Source organism: Benincasa hispida, unplaced genomic scaffold, assembly GCF_009727055.1.
Source record: "Benincasa hispida cultivar B227 unplaced genomic scaffold, ASM972705v1 Contig793, whole genome shotgun sequence".
Lineage (NCBI taxonomy): Eukaryota > Viridiplantae > Streptophyta > Magnoliopsida > Cucurbitales > Cucurbitaceae > Benincasa > Benincasa hispida.
The window spans coordinates 335,153-343,570 of record NW_024065130.1 but is presented as its reverse complement, the minus strand read 5'-3'; the positions used below and the strand labels follow the sequence as shown (position 1 = coordinate 343,570).

Sequence of the window (8,418 nt, the reverse complement as noted above, 5' to 3'; positions counted from 1 at the left end):
AAATCTTTTGCCATTTGAAAAGTCTACACAAAAATCGGTTGAAAATTATCAATTTATATAAACCCTAGCTATAAAGTCTCGAGGTTGTCCCTTAAATTTACAGAATTGTCCCTCTAGAAACCCTTGCGTTTGATTCCTTCAATTTTTATCAAAAGATGTAGCACGTTACCGCCCCAAACAAAATGACACGACACATTATAGCACTTCATTTTGATATGTTTTTCCTTCTTTTTTCCCCCCAAAGTCTTCAATTCCTTACTCCTAGACTCGATTTTTGTCCCAACTATCTAATTAGCTCATTGATTTCACTGAAAACTCTACTTTTGATCCAAATGCTTGAAATCAGTAATATCATCGAATATAAACATGAAAACAATAAAAATAACCCTCAAAACTAGCATAAATTATAACACTCAAGTTCTAGAGGGGTACATGAATGAAAATATATCACGTCAGAATAAGAAGAATCCTAAGTATATGAAAGTATGGTTTAAAAAGGCTTATAATTGATAGTTTTTATCTATATCAACAATATGCATCTTCTTTTTCAAAGATTCAATCATAAGAACTCCAAAGTTAATCATGTTTAGCTTAGAAAAGTTTTATGTTTGGTGGCCTCTTACGAGAATTTTCCTATGAAGTATGTGGTTGAAGAAAGAGCATGTTGATAGAACTTGTGTTAATTTGTGAGGATAGTATTCACTCTTAGAAGAAGTTCAAGAAAAGTAAAGATGATGTTGTTAGATAGTACAGTAATGTCGAGGCCCCCATGTGTCAAATTTGAATTTTGAATCCTTGATCTGGGAAGTTCATATACTAAAGCCTAATGATAACTCACTTTGTGTGCTATCAAATACGTCTAAACTTAAGTTTTTGCTAGTCCTTAAACAAAATAAAACAAAATCAACTATTGATCAATTGAAGCAAATAGTGACTTCACCCTATATAATTCAAATGATAAGAAAATAAAATCAATGAAAATATTTAACCACCATTCTCCATCAAGTAAGAGTAAATTGAAACCTTCCATCCCTCATGCATGTGTGTGCGTAGTCTTTATTATTTTACCCTTAATAATCCCTGAAAAAGAGGTTTATACAGTTTATAACTATATTTTACTCTACATCCTAATCATCAGGTTTTACACATCAATGGTAGGAATTCTAAATAGAAATACTAATTAACCGGTCCCTAGGATTCAAGGTATTCATTTTGTCTTAATAATCCTAAATCCAATAAACCATCATCTTAGATTGTCTTATGAATCTTGAACTGTATGTAGAGATATACAATGATCAATGTTCAAGATACAGCTTAAAGGGTCTATAGAGTAGGGTTAAGTCTGGATACCTTATCCTGGTGATACTATGGATACAACCCACTTTATATTTTGATACAAATGCAAAGATCCAATGTGTTTGTATAGATGACAAGTGAGTGGGAATATCTTATGCAATGAGTTTGTATAAGACTGGACTACGGAATAGATGAAAAGTGAGTGGGAATATTCTATTTCAATAGGATGACCTAGGCAACTTAGTCTTAATCCTTAGTCTATTATGAACTCCTATTCACGAGGGACTGTCCTTTGATTTGCATGCGTGAAGTGGCCAATTTTCCACCTCAATAAGCCTACCATTTTGGAGACAAGATCGAGTGGGGAGCTGGGAACATAAAAGTACTAGATGTATTTCACTCCTTCTCGACTTTAAAGTACGTAGATAAATGTTCCCTTAAGTGGTGTCTTCGGGACTTGAACAAAGGGCCCTACCCTCTCACTAGTCCGAGAGGGTTTCTGTTTAATGGTTGGACCATAAATAGGTTGTTCATTAGAAGAGCACTAGTACTTAAGGATACAGAGGTAATCTAGGGGTAAAATGACAATTTAACCCAACTGGTGTTACGAACACTCGTGAATGACTAACTTGTTGTTATTGGTCTATATCAGTGGACATATAAATATATCTATAATGAGGAGTGCAGTTTTGGGTCTTTAGTGGAGTGTACCCACAATTACGAATATTGATTAATTTGGTTAATGAGTTTAGCCAATTAATTTCATATCGTTGGAGCTTCTAAACTACAGGTCCATGAGTTCCCCTTCCTAGCTTGTAAAGAGAATTGAGGTAACTATGTCTTAATAAAATTTGAAATGTTCAAATTCACTAAGGGAAATAATATAATGAATAGTGATACATAAGTTTATATTTTTTTTAATTCTGGATATGATTCAAAATTAATTTATGGGAAAATTAAATATTTGAAAGAGTTCAAATATTAATTTAATATGAATTAGATTCATATTAAAACTATAGATTAATGTATTTGATGCACATTAAAACTATAGGTTATGAGAGAAATACAATTGAATATGAGTCATTTGTAGGTTAAATTAAATATTTGATATTTAATTTGATAATTAATTAATTGGAAAATTAATTAATTATTAATTTAATAAAATTTGTTTACACAATGCAATACATCAATCAGGTCTTGGTTGGAATGTTTGCTCTGCCTCCACTGCCTGCCCATCTTAGAGAAACCCCCTGCGTTTTATGGATGAAGACCCTGAGGAAGAACGTAGAGATGACGCGCCAGCACAATAGAGCTTTGGGGTGTTCAGTTATTTTGTATTTTTATTTAATTCTTCTTTTTATCTGCTTGACTTGTTTGTTTACTTCATGTGAATTTATGAAAATGAATGAGAAATTCCTATTATTTTGTTCCTTGCGTTTGACCTTGGCATACTTGATTTTTGTTCTTTAGATATTTTCTAATTCTTGTGCTTTGCCTGACCTCAATGATATCAACTATATGAAATCTATAAGTATAGAGTAGGCGTTAGGAAAATCAACAAGGCTTGAACTTCTCTAAACAGGTTATGTTTACCTTCTAACGCGTGCAAGCTTTAAGTCAAACTTCTTTCAGACTCTCAAAGCCTTTTTGAAATTTTGTTTCTCTTTTAGCAATGAGGATTTAGCTCGTCTTCAAATTTGGGATGAGTAGCTCATCTCCAAATTTGGAGATGAGGGAAATCCGAGTTAAGACGCATCAAACGGGTACATCACAAATAAAAGGGAACAAAATAAGAAAAATGTTAAACAAAACTCCTCTGTCATTACTTCAAAAGAAAAACCTTAAAATGGCATGAGTTTAGTTGCAACAGACACTTAGCCGTAGTTGGATGCTCGCATGACACCCGTGGGGGTAAGCCAAAACGAAGTTAAGTCTCCTAGACCAATGCGTCCCATATAACTCCTCTATCTAGTCTGAAGAAATTATATCTTGAAACGCATGAATATTAGATATGAGTTTAGTTGTGAAGGGTTCTCACCCATAGTTGGATGCTCGCATGACACCCGTGGGGGCAAGCCAAAACGAAAGTGGGATACCTGGAACAATGCATGGGTGAAGTAAAAATTCATAATTATTTTTTTTCTTTTTATCTGGAATTTATCTTAAAAAATACATCTACAGAATTGCTAGTTTAGAAAAAACGAGAATGTTTTGAGAAATGAAAGGAGTTATGATAAAGGCCTGCTGCACCTAAAACTAAACATTAGTCCTTTTAGAAAAGAGTCAATCTGAGTGATATTTTCCAAACTCTTATCTCAAGCTTATGATTGAATATGATGAGAGGCGAACTCTGCACACTTAAGACAAAGAAGATAACAAAGAATTATTTTTGAATGCTTGAGGACAAGCATTATTCAAATTTGGGGGTGGTGATAACTTGTAGAAATACAAGTTATTTTTGCTCTTAAGTTGGAACAACTAAGGTTTTTAACGATAAATTCTCCTTATTATTAGAAGAAACGCATGGATTTATTCAAACATTAGCACTCATGCAAAAGAAGTTTTATTACTAAATATTGCAGCACTAACGCATTGTATTGAGGGATTTCAATGTAAGGATTAACACTAACGCATTAGACAAGTGCTGCAGGAAAAGCCCTAACGCATGGGCCATGCGTCGGAGGGAGTTCAATGTAGAGCAGATTCATTGTTCCAAGCTAATTGTGTCACATCATCATTTGCAAGTATGGGCACCTGCAGCAGGCGGCGTCTGAAAAGCTTCCGAGAGTCAGGCGGCTAATCAGGGCATGGACTTTAATGCTGATTAGGGCATGGACTTTAATGTTGCCCATTCACCAAGTGGACGTGACCAACGCCTATAAATAGATGAAGTCCCTCCAGAATCAAGAAGTTCAGAAATTATCAAGATCCTTACTCTCTGTATATTGTAGTCATAGTTTTAGTTCTTAGAAGCTGTGCTGTGGTGCCAGATGATTAGAAGGGTTGAGAACCACCACCACCGCTAGTCAGAGAGCGGAGGAAGCCACTCTTGAGAAAGACACTTCATCCAATTCCTATACAACTGATTGTACACAACGAGATTGAGCCAAAGAAATACAAGAGATTGTATTCTTTGGCTTGACTCAGTTTCCTTCATCTCATTTATTTTTTTCACTTCATTTGATTAAATATTGCTTTTGTAAAGACTCTCTGTTTCTTTATAAAATTCATATATTTGATCCATCATACTTGTCATTGTTTATTTCTTGTTTATGTTGAACGCATTAATACTTTATGCCAAACTTTATTCCAACGCTCAAGCCAACTTGACAAATTGGCAAAAAGCATCTTTAACTTAGATTGTTCGAAAGAATAACTAAGTTGCATCAAGTAGGACGCCTAGTACAACTAAAGATAGACTTACTGGTGTCTATTGCATTCTGTGATAGACGCATGCATCCTAGAGATAGGTTTTGTATGTTATTCGCATTGAGAAATGTTGAATGAAGTCTAACGCATGAACAAAAGATAAGCAAATCACTCCATCTCATCCACATCACATTCTGGTTTGTATACATTCATCTTAGACCGACGCGTCCACTTACATTAAACTCCATTCTCACGTGATCCATCACTAACTACTCAACTCTTTTGCATCTCTTGCACAGGCACAGCTATTTAGTGTAAATAACATATTTCTCACATTTATTTAGGAAAACCCCTACAGTTGATACCACGCAAGGTTTGCATTTGGTTAACTGAATCCCTGAGTTCGACCCTGGACTTACCAGGAACCTAAATTAGATTTATACTTGGGTCTGGTTTAGGAAAACTTGAACATCATTAAGAGTTGTGTGCGTTCTGCTGCATAAATCTGACGCCCCAACGTGTTACAAATATTTAAACGCATCAAAGCATAAATGCATCACTTATACTTAGAACTTATTCTTCCAATTTATTTTATACAAAACACTCCTAGAACAAATAACGATAGCAACGAACAAGTTTTTGGCACCGTTGCCAGGGATTATGAAACAAAACTAACCAGAAATTTCATTTGTATCTGTTGTAGGAATGCTTCAGTCGAGGGATATTACAATTGAAGCTTAAGCTTGTGAACATTTATGAGTAGGGAGAGCACTCCTGAACTCAGATACCACCCCGAGATCGAAAGGACCTTCTGGCATAAGAACCGATCCAACCGTCGTCGAAGGTTGAGGCAGCAATTTCTCAGACAAAAGAATAGGCAAAGAGCAACGACGAAAGAACAGGTAAATCAACAACTAGCTCATGCTGCACAGAATCCAATCCTGATGAGAATAGTAGCACGCGTCCCATGAGGGAGTTTGCGTCCCCTGTATTGTATGATTTCTCTCCAGGAATCATATACCCAACACCGAATGGAACCAGGTTCGAGATGAATCTGTTATGCTCCAAATGCTCTAGTCTATTGGACAATTTGGGGGTGGTCGTGGTGAAAATCCTCATGCCCACATGAAGCGTTTCCTGGAAACGTGTAATTCATTTGTGATTCCTGGAATCACCCCAGAGGCGATAAGGTTGTCCTTGTTTCCCTATTCTTTGCGTGATGACGCAAAACAATGGGTGAGCTCACTGGAGCCTAGTGAAATCACCACCTGGGAGAAGGTGGAAAAATTAATGCAAAAATACTTCCCACCTACCACCAATGCGAGAAGGCGTCAAGAGATTATGAACTTTGAACAAGAAGATGCTGAGACCTTAAGCACCGCATGGGAGCATTTTAAGGGCTTGGTCAAGAATTGCCCGAACCATGGACTACCTCTAATTATCTAAATGGAGATGTTTTATGGAGGATTGAATAGAGCATCGCAGATGGCAACAGACACAGCAGCAGCTGGTGGACTTATGGAAAAATATTACACTGAGGCTAAAGAGATACTAGACCGCATTGTTAAACACAATATGGAATGGGTGGATGATACGTATGATGGAAGAGCTGACAGGAAGAAGAGACCATAGAACGTTAATTCTATCGATTCCAACGCAATAGCCACACTTTCTGCTCAAATGGCTACAATGACCAAGCTTCTATAGAACATAACGCTGGGAAACGCATCAAATCAGCAGAAGGTGAATCAGGTAGAGGCGTTTGGCAGCCCATGGTTAGCTATGTGGGCTGTGGAGATCCTCACTCCTATGCTAAATGTCCACAAAACCCTCAGTCAGTATGTTTCATAAAAAAAAAACAACCTATTCTCTAATACATATAATCCTGGATGGAGAAACCATCCAAATTTTTCTTGGACAGGAGGAAATCATCAGAAGCACCACCCAGAGGCGAACCATCAGCAAAGGAATGTACCGCCGCCTGCATTTCAACAAACGCATCAGCAACATCAATAACTCTTTAATAGAGGAGGATAGGCGTCGAGCTCAGAATCTCTGCTTGAGAACCTATTGAAGAAGTACATAGCTCAGAATGACGCGTTGCTGAAAAGTCAGGCGTCATCTATCAGAAACCTAGAAATCCAGGTAGGGTAGATAGCGAGCGAGTTGAAAAGCAGGCAACCTGGAGTTCTACCTAGCAATACTGAAACACCTAGGAACAATAATGGAAAGGAGCAATGTCACGTGGTGACGTTGCGAAGTAAAAGAGCTCTTGAAGAAAGAAGAATGAATTCAAGAAATAGCAGTCCTTTGAAAGAATGCATCACACGTTCAATGGATCAGGAAGAAAGAATGCCCGAGACTACAAGCTATTCAGAACCTAGTACGTCTAACGCGGGAAATCCTGAAGTGACTTTGAACACACCATTCCCTAGGCGTCTAATGAAGAAGAATGATGAACAACAATTCAAGCGCTTTCTTGAGCTCCTAAAGCAGCTACATGTCAACATTCCACTTATAGAGGCTTTGGAGCATATGCCAACATATGTCAAATTATTTAAGGACATTTTGACGAAGAAGAGAAGAGTCAGTGAGAAGGAAGTAATAGTGCTAACGTAGGAATGTAACGCATTAGTAAGCAACAGTCTACCAAAGAAGCAGAAAGACCTTGGGAGTTTCATAGTTCCTTGTTCGATAGGAGAATTAGATGTGGGTTATGCGTTGTGCGATCTAGGAGCTAGCATTAATCTCATGCCACTTTCAATTTTAAGAAATTGGGGATTGGCGAAGTACAACCTACTTCTGTTACTCTTCAGCTTGCTGACATAACAATTACGTACCCAGAAGGGAAGATTGAATACGTTCTGGTGAAGGTTGACAATCCCATATTCCCAGCAAACTTTATTATCTAGGATTATGAAGCAGATAAGGAGGTACCAATTATCCTTGAACGCCCCTTCTTAGCTACTGGGAAAGTTTTAATTGACGTGCATAAAGGCGAATTAACTATGTGCGTGGACAATGAAGAGGTGAAGTTTAATGTGCTTAATGCATTAAAGTTTCCAGATAGTGAAGATTGTCAACTCAACAGTATTGAGTTGCCTGAAGAAGAGACTTATGTATGTGAGGTCCTCATGTTGGAGGAAAACCTGGAAGAATCAGAGCCGCCAAGTCTGAGTGAGCTGCGGACAAAACCAACGTGTCCATCACTTGAAGAACCACCAGAACTCGAGTTAAAACAGTTACCTGGACACTTGAAATATGCATTCCTTGGAATCAACAACACTTTACCTGTGATCATTTCCGCAAATCTTACAGAGCCTAATAAGCAATCGCTCTTGCAGATACTGAAAAAGCACAAGCATGCAATAGGCTGGACGCTTGCGGATATCTGTGGTATTAGTCCATCTTATTGCATGCATAAGATTAGGCCGGAAGAAGGGAAGTCGGGGTCAATCGAGCCTCAAAGAAGGCTGAACCTCATAATGAAAGAAGTGGTCAAGAAAGAAATTTTAAAATGGTTGGACGCAGGAGTTATTTATCCTATATCCGACAGTAGTTGGGTAAGTCCAGTCCAATGTGTTCCCAAGAAAGGGGGAACGACCGTGATAGTCAACAGCAATAATGAACTCATACCCTCGAGGACTGTCACGGGCTGGTGCATCTGTATGAATTACAGGAAGCTCAACGCAGCAACTAAAAAAGATCACTTCCCCCTTCCTTTCATCGATCAAATGCTTGACAGACTTACGG

At 37.7% G+C, this 8,418-nt stretch overlaps 1 non-coding gene across 1 annotated transcript; it reads right to left on the bottom strand.

The window, feature by feature from the left end:
- Nucleotides 1-5,992: 5,992 nt before the first annotated feature.
- Nucleotides 5,993-6,095, bottom strand: LOC120070045. The gene has a single exon (XR_005479774.1). It is a non-coding gene; the product is annotated as a small nucleolar RNA R71 (small nucleolar RNA).
- Between the last annotated feature and the right edge of the window lie 2,323 nt (nucleotides 6,096-8,418).